This window comes from Phocoena sinus, chromosome 3 (assembly GCF_008692025.1).
Source record: "Phocoena sinus isolate mPhoSin1 chromosome 3, mPhoSin1.pri, whole genome shotgun sequence".
NCBI lineage: Eukaryota > Metazoa > Chordata > Mammalia > Artiodactyla > Phocoenidae > Phocoena > Phocoena sinus.
In genome coordinates, this window is record NC_045765.1 from 151,517,588 (window position 1) to 151,526,594 (window position 9,007).

Genomic DNA, 9,007 nt, shown 5'->3' on the forward strand with positions numbered 1-9,007 from the left:
ACGCAGGAAAAATCTTACACCTTCCACCTAAGTACGTAAAAGAATGTAGATTAGAGGAGCTGTTCCAGGAAGGATGCTATCACCATAGATAACCATAATATGAGCTAGATGTGGTAGACAGGCAGGACTCTAGCAAAATTTGCTAAAATTCCTCTTTGCGTCCAATTGTTTCTGTATGGCTCAGCAAACATTTGTTTATCAAACATTTCATCTCCATGTGAATTACCTTTCTCTCCTTTGAAGACTTAAATCACTATCCCCAACATCCTCTTTTAACTTTAGCTGAAGATGACATTAAAAATGAGAGTTTCATCCATTTTGGAAAGTTACTCAGTTTCCCTGGGTCTCTCCCACGTATACATGATATTGAAACCAAGCAGGATCCTGAGGGACTCTCCTTGGTACAAAAGCTCCTCCAGTCCCCTGCTTCTTGTTTATAGAGAAAGGTTTTAATCTCCTAGGCCTTCTCTAAGCTCCAAAGAGCAGGCATAGTTACTAATTCTGGAAGTGAGGAAAGGCAGAAACATAGGAAAAGCAGTTAAACAATAAAAGTAATGACAATAGTTCAGCAATAAAACATAGTCCTTGTTCCTCCTCAAAGGGTATACATAATAACATGAGGGATATCTTTGAGTTGTTCTTCAGGAACTAAGATACCTCCCCTCTCCAAGCCCACCAGGTGGAGGACGGTGACTACACACTGAACACAGGCACACAGACCCCAGAACTGGTTGGAAACAGAAGGTTGATGATCAAGGTTCCTGAAACACCACCCTATTACCTCACCACCAACCAATCAGAGGAAAGTCATGCATCCTGCTGCCCTCACCCCCAAATGTTGCTTTTCGTGAAATAAAATTCATATTTTATGGCAAGACAAGTGACCACCTAGAGGGTTGGGATAGGGAGGGTGGGAGGGAGGGAGATGCAAGAGGGAAGAGATATGGGGACATATGTATATGTATAACTGATTCACTTTGTTATAAAGCAGAAACAAACACACCATTGTAAAGCAATTATACTCCAATAAAGATGTTAAAAAAAACGAAAAATTTAAAGATAAAAATATTCTTCTCTGCCCTTTGGCCTCCTCTCTCCTCCCACTGTGCTTTGTGTATTTGCATTATGCATAACAAAACCTTCCCCATCAGCAGGAATACCTGCTCAACCATAAAGAGCAACTTTCTCCCAGCATCAGCAAGATAACTCCTTAAAGATAACTTTCCTTCTTGATCTTGTAAGAGGCCACATGACCCACCAGGATGCTGCTTAGATATGGATTATGTAAACTGTCAATAATACATCATTTGATATACAGCCCTCCATCTCAAAAAACTTATATACCTGTGTCTTGATTTGTAACTGGTGGAAGAGTTCTCAGAGCTTACTGTGATGCTCTTACTGAGTTATAATCCTCAAATTTGGCTCACATAAAATTTTCCTGTTCTTTCTTAGATCAACTGATTAGTTTTTTGTAGACACTTTAAAAATGCTTCCCTGAAATCCACTAGGGAGTTTGGGACTTTTGAGCATGAGCTTCCTATATTTCTTTTTGGCACCTGCAATAAATTCTGTACTTTCCTTCACCAAAACTCAGTGTCAGTAAATGGACTTTGCTGCACAGCAGGCAAGTGGATCCAAGTTCTGTTCATTAACATCATTAAACTTTTGTTTGATTTTCTCCTGTTAATCTGTATCATGTCAATTTAATTCTTAGATTTGCCAGAAGAACATAGAAGGGTAGAGAAAAATTTCTTCCTCCTTAACATACATCTCTGGATGGGATATTGTGAAAATTAAATTAGAAAATATATGTGAAAGTGAGGGCCTGGCATATTTTAGGCATGTGTTAATAGTAATTATAGATTAGAGTTTTATAAAAAAAATAAATCTTTAAGCAAACTCTTCGTTAAATTTAAAAAGTTTTTCAAAACAATGAAAAAGACACCAAGAATAACTATTGTAGTAGAACTTAACCAAAATAACAACACACAAAAGAAATATATTTAGAATTTCAAAATTCATGTTTTAAAAAAAATTTCTTCATAATCATACTTGCCTATCAAATCAGGACCTTGATCCATCAATTTCAACATTCCAAAATGCAAATATCTTTTAAAAGTGGGAGTACCTTTCATCATATCTCTAAAATGTGAACTCTTTTTTGTTTTGGAGCTCCTAATCTAATTGACTTTACTTTGTAGAGCAGGTTAACTTGAGCAGGTAGACAATTCTGCCTGGAGCCCAACTAAGCTGGCAAATAGCTGTCCATATGTGAATGGGTGCGTCAGTCCTCTAACATCCTTTAGGCAGGCAACCTGATTATTTGAGTTATTGAAAACACCTGTCCCTGTTTTACAAATCTAGTCTTTATAGGGCCAGGAGTGTGGCTCCAGAAACATTCAAAGCCTACCGATCCATTTTACCAATCCCAAACCTCCCTTATTTACCTCAAAAGTCTTGTTCTTGTGTCTTTGAGCTGTAAATATTAACTTCTATCTAGTAAACCTCATTAAAGTACAAACTTCAGGGTGGGTGATTCTCATCAGAAGGAAAACAAAAAGGAGGAAAAAGGTCATTTGAAATTTAGGGAATGAAAAACCTTAATCGTCTTCTAAGGTCTCTGTTTCCATCTGCTTATGTGGACCTATATATATTTATAGAGAAATATGGTATTGGCTGTAGAAATGGTTGTAGAAATATGGTATTTTTCTACCTTCAGATGGTATTGCCAAGATAAATTTGTAAAAGGGCTCTATTTAGTTGAAGACAGGTTTCTAAGAATTGGGCATTCCAAAGTTTTCAAAAATATAACAGAAACTAACCCAAATGTTTTTCAAGTTTACTTGATCTAAGATATTCTTTTGTAAATAAAAGCTAGTTTAAGTTTGTTGGTTTAATTAAAATAGACATGTCTTTAAAGTTATCAACATGAAATATAATATTTTTATTCTATCTATGTGTACAAATGTGTCAGCAAGAAAAATAATTCAGTATGATAAAATTTTCATAACTAATCTAAACATAATTGTTAAGAGCAAGTAAATTAAATAAATGAAAGTAGGATGAAAAGTTATTTGAAGTGAACTCTTTAAATAAGTTTCCCAAATCTTTTCAGTAACCAGAAACCTTAAAGTTTTGTTAAGATCAAGTTAAATGATGCAAATTTATTGAAGATTTAGATCATTTCCAAGTAAGACAAAGTAGTACAACATTCATTACTGAACATAGGTTCGTCTACTTTTGACTTCTTAGTGGAAAAAAACTAAAGATAAAATTTGGGGCTATTAGTAAACATGTTTGTTGCCGAGCTGAAAAGATCTTCTATGAGAAAGCACATGTTTCTAGAAATTATAAAAGGTATTTATAATTTTGTCAATCTAAAGAATGTTAGTGTAAGAAATAGTCCACAATTATTTACTTCCTAAATTGTCACCAGAAATTAAAGTTTCTAAGAGTTAAGGATTCTAATGTAATTAAAGCTACTGAAAAACATAAAAGGAAACATCTTCATATGCAAGAAACTAGAACGTGCTTTTGGCTAAGAAAAGTATGAGGGATAAATATGCATTTTTGTTAAGGGAATGAAAGCAACTTTGCCTAAACTAGAACTTCTGGGTATGAAGAACAAACTAAAGGTATACAAAATGTTGAAGAGAGAGAGAATTTTACCTTGTGTAATTAAGCAGGCTAAAATTTAATTGTTATTATAAAGATTTTAAAAATTAAGCTTTAAGATGAATAGTGGACTTAGGTAAAAGTACAACTTAATTTTCTTTTATCTGTTGAATAGAGAAATATTGTTTCATATTGATCTGTGATCCCATTTAGTCAAGTATCCAAAGCTTTTGACATTTTTGATATTCTTCCCAAAAATCAAATTCTAGATGAAGTCTTGACCACAAATTAACTCTGAGGTCAAAGTTTTCCAGAGGGCTTCTGTAACATTTCAAATATTTTATTTGTTAGATTAATTAAGGTTATGACATGTTGAATCACGTGGGAAGCATTGCCAAATAAGACTAAGTAACACTAAGCCTTCTTTATGTTGTTTTCGTATAAATATATGTGTTCTAGAAATTGTGTGAGATTCCTAGAAATATGATATGTTCTAGTACAATGTTATCACCTGTAATTCTAGTTATTATTTTAAAATGTTGTATGTCATCCTCTGGGAACCCAATTAGACATGGGCAAAATGTAAAATGACCTTTTTTTTTTTTTTTTTTTCGGTATGCGGGCCTCTCACTGTTGTGGCCTCTCCCATTGTGGAGCACAGGCTCCGTACACACAAGCTCAGCGGCCATGGCTCACGGGCCTAGCCGCTCCGCGGCATGTGGGATCTTCCCAGACCGGGGTACAAACCCGTGTCTCCTGCATTGGCAGGCGGACTCTCAACCACTGCGCCACCAGCGAAGCCCTAAATGACCTTCTTACTGCTATTCTCTTACCTTCTGAAATTGCTGTCATCAAAATTGATGCTCACACTAAAAGGAATGGACCTGAGTATCAGGGCTGACTTTCATGGAAAAGCAGCAGCCACAAAATCTATAAATATTTTGGTAGGAAAGGCATTAATTCTGCTTCTACAAAAAATGACCCCCTTACTGTCAGACTTTTGCCATCTTGATGGCCTTGCAACAGTGCAAAAGTCTGATTCTGAATCAAATGAATTAAGATGGGTAAACAATGGCTATACATTAAGTGAACAGTTGGAGCTATGGGAAACCCAAGACAACCATTTGGTTCTTCCTGCTCCCTTGCAAAACCCCATTTTTCAGTTTTTGCATTTCTTCACTTACCACAGTACATTAAAACAAAACAAAACAAAAAAACTACCTTTCTTCCTAAAGGCCTCAGATCTCCTCCCTCTGGACTCTTTGAACAACGGTGGTTGGAATTCATTCAACTACCACTTAGTATGAGTTATCAGTATGTTCTTGTTATTGTATCTATGTTTTCTGGATGGGTGGAAGCCTTTCCCTTCCACGATTCTGATGCCCTCATTGTCGCAAAGAAATTTAGAAAATGTGTTTCCCACTTGAGGTATACCTTCCACAATCTCCAGTGATTAAGGCACCCATTTCACTGGGCTAATCATACAAGTCTTTTTTTTTATTTTTTGCGGTACGCAGGCCTCTCACTGTTGTGGCCTCTCCCATTGCAGAGCACAGGCTCCGGACGCACAGGCTCAGAGGCCATGGCTCACGGGCCTAGCCGCTCCGCGGCATGTGGGATCTTCCCAGACCGGGACATGAACCCATGTCCCTGCATTGGCAGGCAGTCTCTCAACCACTGCGCCACCAGGGAAGCCCCATACAAGTCTTAATGGAAATCTTGCAAACTTCTTCAAATTACCACTGCTTCTGTTACCTGCAACCATCAGGCAAAGTCAGGAGAACCCACGGAAAATAATGGATTCAAACAGAACAATTATCAATTACATGGGACAACATGAACTGAGAAGGATGCTCTAATTTTTTTTTTTTCTAGACTTGAGACTTTTCTCTTAATCTATCTATGACTTACAGTAATTTTGGTAAATTACACCTCTGTGAACAAAGGTGGAACAATTTTTTATCCCCATTTGATTCCTCCAGAATTCAGAAACTCTCAATATTCTTATTTTCATGACTATATATTTGTTTTCATAAGTTCAGTAAGAATCTATTCTCTTTGTAACAGGGCATAATTAGAAACATTGGTTATATTCCCAAGGTTCTGACTGGAATGTCATATTTGAGAAAGATATGCATAGACTCAGATATGCCCAGACAGCTTCAAGGAACTGCTTGGAAAAAATAAACCCAGGAACTTGCTTACTAGGTTTTGGCAAAACAGTCTTTAAAAAGAATTTATGCTTGGGCTTCCCTGGTGGCACGGTGGTTGAGAGTCCGCCTGCCGATGCAGGGGACACGGGTTCGTGCCCCAGTCCAGGAGGATCCCACATGCCACGGAGCGGCTGGGCCCATGAGCCATGGCCGCTGGGCCTGCACGTGCAGAGCCTGTGGTCCGCGACGGGAGACGCCCCGGCAGTGAGAGGCCCGCGTACTGCAAAAAAAAAAAAAAAAAAAAGGAATTTATGCTCAATTACCATTCTTGCTGCATTTATATAAATATTCAGGCCAAGTTTAATATAAATATATTAGTTTTATCTGATTATCTTTAGTAAAACATGGGGGTAATTGTAGAGAGAACAATTATGTTTTCACCTCTGTAGGCATAAGATTCTAGTCTTGTTAACTGTCTTTGAGATTTTGTTATATACCTGTAAACTGAACTGGATTGTAAATTCTTCTACTTTCCTCAAATGACTCACCAAAATAACAATTCCAATCAGAAACCTCTCCTTAACTCTTGAAGACATTGCAGATTCTGTTGCTCAGACATTAGCTGCCCATTAAAGATCCTTAAACTCTCTGGCCAAAGTTGTTCTTGAATATAGGATAGCCCTTCATTATCTTTCCGCTGAAAAAGAAGGTATTTTTTCTGTGGCCAACACCACCTGCTGTGCCTAGACTGACATTTCTGGGGAAGTTGAAACTTAGTTAAGTGAAATCATTAAGCAAGCCACTTGGCTTATAAAGATGACTCAACAGGGAGTTTCTTTGATTGGCTTGGGTCTTGGGGACCATAACTTCAAAGTACACTCCAAATACTGGGAATTACTCTGTTTATTATAATCATAGTAATTCCACTGGCACATTGTATTCTGTCAGGAACTTTAAACAGATGTTCGCGGTGGCTAACCACCAATCTCCCTAACACTGGAACATCAGGATGGAAGCAAAGAGAATGACAGATTTAAGGTTTATGAACCTAGAACCATTACCTGTGAATGTCACAGGGATTAAGCAAAAATGTCATGCCACACCAAGGATCAACAAGCTGTAGAGCTGTACTGAGAGTGAAGCTAATACCTCAAATTTTGATTTTACCTCTCAGTTAGGCTATGAATTTTGATCAAAAGGGGAGAATTGTTAAGAAAAATCACAGGCCCACCAAACCTAAACTTAATACCTAACCTAACTGCGGTTTCGATATTCTCCAGAAATGTTATCTTAATCAACCATTTGGAATTTTCTGGTCAATGAGGTTATCTGTCACATGATCCCTCTCTATACCACTTCAAAGAAAGAAGCAGCTATCTGCATGATAAAACCCATGGTGTTCTGCTGATCGCAGAATTTTACATAATCATCTGCTGTCATCACTGTAAAAATGTGTTGGAATAGTACAAAATCATGGATTTTGAAGCCAATCTTAAAATTATCTGATTTCATCATAATTTGGCTCACATTGATTGACGGATTGATAGTCTGCAGAAAATCATAAATGGTGGTATGTTTCACTGTGCTAGGATTAAAGTCAGTAAAGGATGAATTATAAAACTAAAGCAGTTTGTCTTTCCTTTGTCATAGTGTAGAGGTTTCAGAATCCACCAAATTATTATCAGTCTAACATGTTATATACAGTAGCCTATTCAAACAAACTTACTGTTTCTTTACCAATATTCTCTATTAAAAATAGAATTCATAATTTGGCTTAAAAGATTAGACTAAAATGTCAATTTTGATTTAAGTACTTATCATTAATAACTAAATATACAGGATGATAAAAGGTTTTGAGTTTGCATATGGGTAGTAAAAATTTATTTTTAAAAGTTTGTGTCCATTTCGGTAGGCAAAGTTAGGTAATTGAATTTTCACTTTCTACTCAAGCTCCATTCTGCCAATGTAGAAATAAGAAAGAAAAATGTACCTATATATAAAACTCATTCCTTCTTCAGATTGGTATTTTAAAATGCTCCAAATGGATTTCTTACTAAGCCAGATGAAAGACCATTAAAACTGGTATCATATGGACTGGAGACAGAGATTTCTATGACAGTTCCCAGGACAATACTTCTATTTAAACCATTTGGGGAGTAGGTGGCAGAGACAGAGGCATGGTCTTCATTAAGAGGAAGGGGAAAAGAGATAATTTCTGGAGGGTACAGGTTTTGTAAGCCTCCTCCTCAGATATCAACATGGTGGGCAAACTCCAATGAATCTTTCAGTAAACATCTCAGTAGGAAGGCAGATACTGCAGAAAGGGACCTTGATATGTTCTAAATCTATTTAAAACTGTATATTCCTATATATGTTAGTTTTAAATTTGTTTGTTTATTTTCCCTAATGCCTTGGAGTTAAACCTTAAAAAGGGAAAGGCTTTTGTAGTTTTCCTAAGGGACTGGGGACCTCAGGAGAAAGCATCTACTTTACAGCCAACTGAGGTAGAAAGGAGAAAACTGTTGAAGTGAATAGGTGACTGTAGTTTGTAACATTATTCAAAAGGCGGTGTAATTTACAATTTAAAAAATTAAAATTAATACAAATAAGGAAACATCTCTATGGCTGTAGAAATTACCTCTTATCTATACCTTGTGTTGAGTTAATTAGCATTTGAAGTATCTTTATAATATCTGAACATTCTAGAAGGTGATTAATATTTGAAATTCTATTAGAAAGCAACTAAATGAGACTTTGTTAAGTCACATAATTGACCTTAGAGATATCTTGCCATTGGTGAAATGAGTGGGGCTCAAAATAGAAGCTTATTTAAGATGATTATTCAGGTCCCGCTATTCTTTAGTGAATGAGATATATAACAGCAGATAAACTCAGTAGTTAGTACCATTGGGATAGCAATCAAGATTGAGAGCATCATTGGTAAAGTATCAAAATACAGTTATACCTGCCTACTTAATGTCATCATGGTGAAGGCAAGGTTGTCCAGGGCACAGAATGGGTCTTCTTGAAACAACAGAAGAATTTGTGTGATTGATTCTGTGTCTGTTTATGTAAAATAAATATTTCCACTTTGGGGCAGAATTTGGATCTAAGATTTTCTTTCCTTACCACATAACATATTCTGAATAGGTAAATCAGTTCAGGTCATTTTCTAACATATTGGATATTGGACTATACACTGAACAAATGAAGGTAAAGAGGTATAATACTTATCC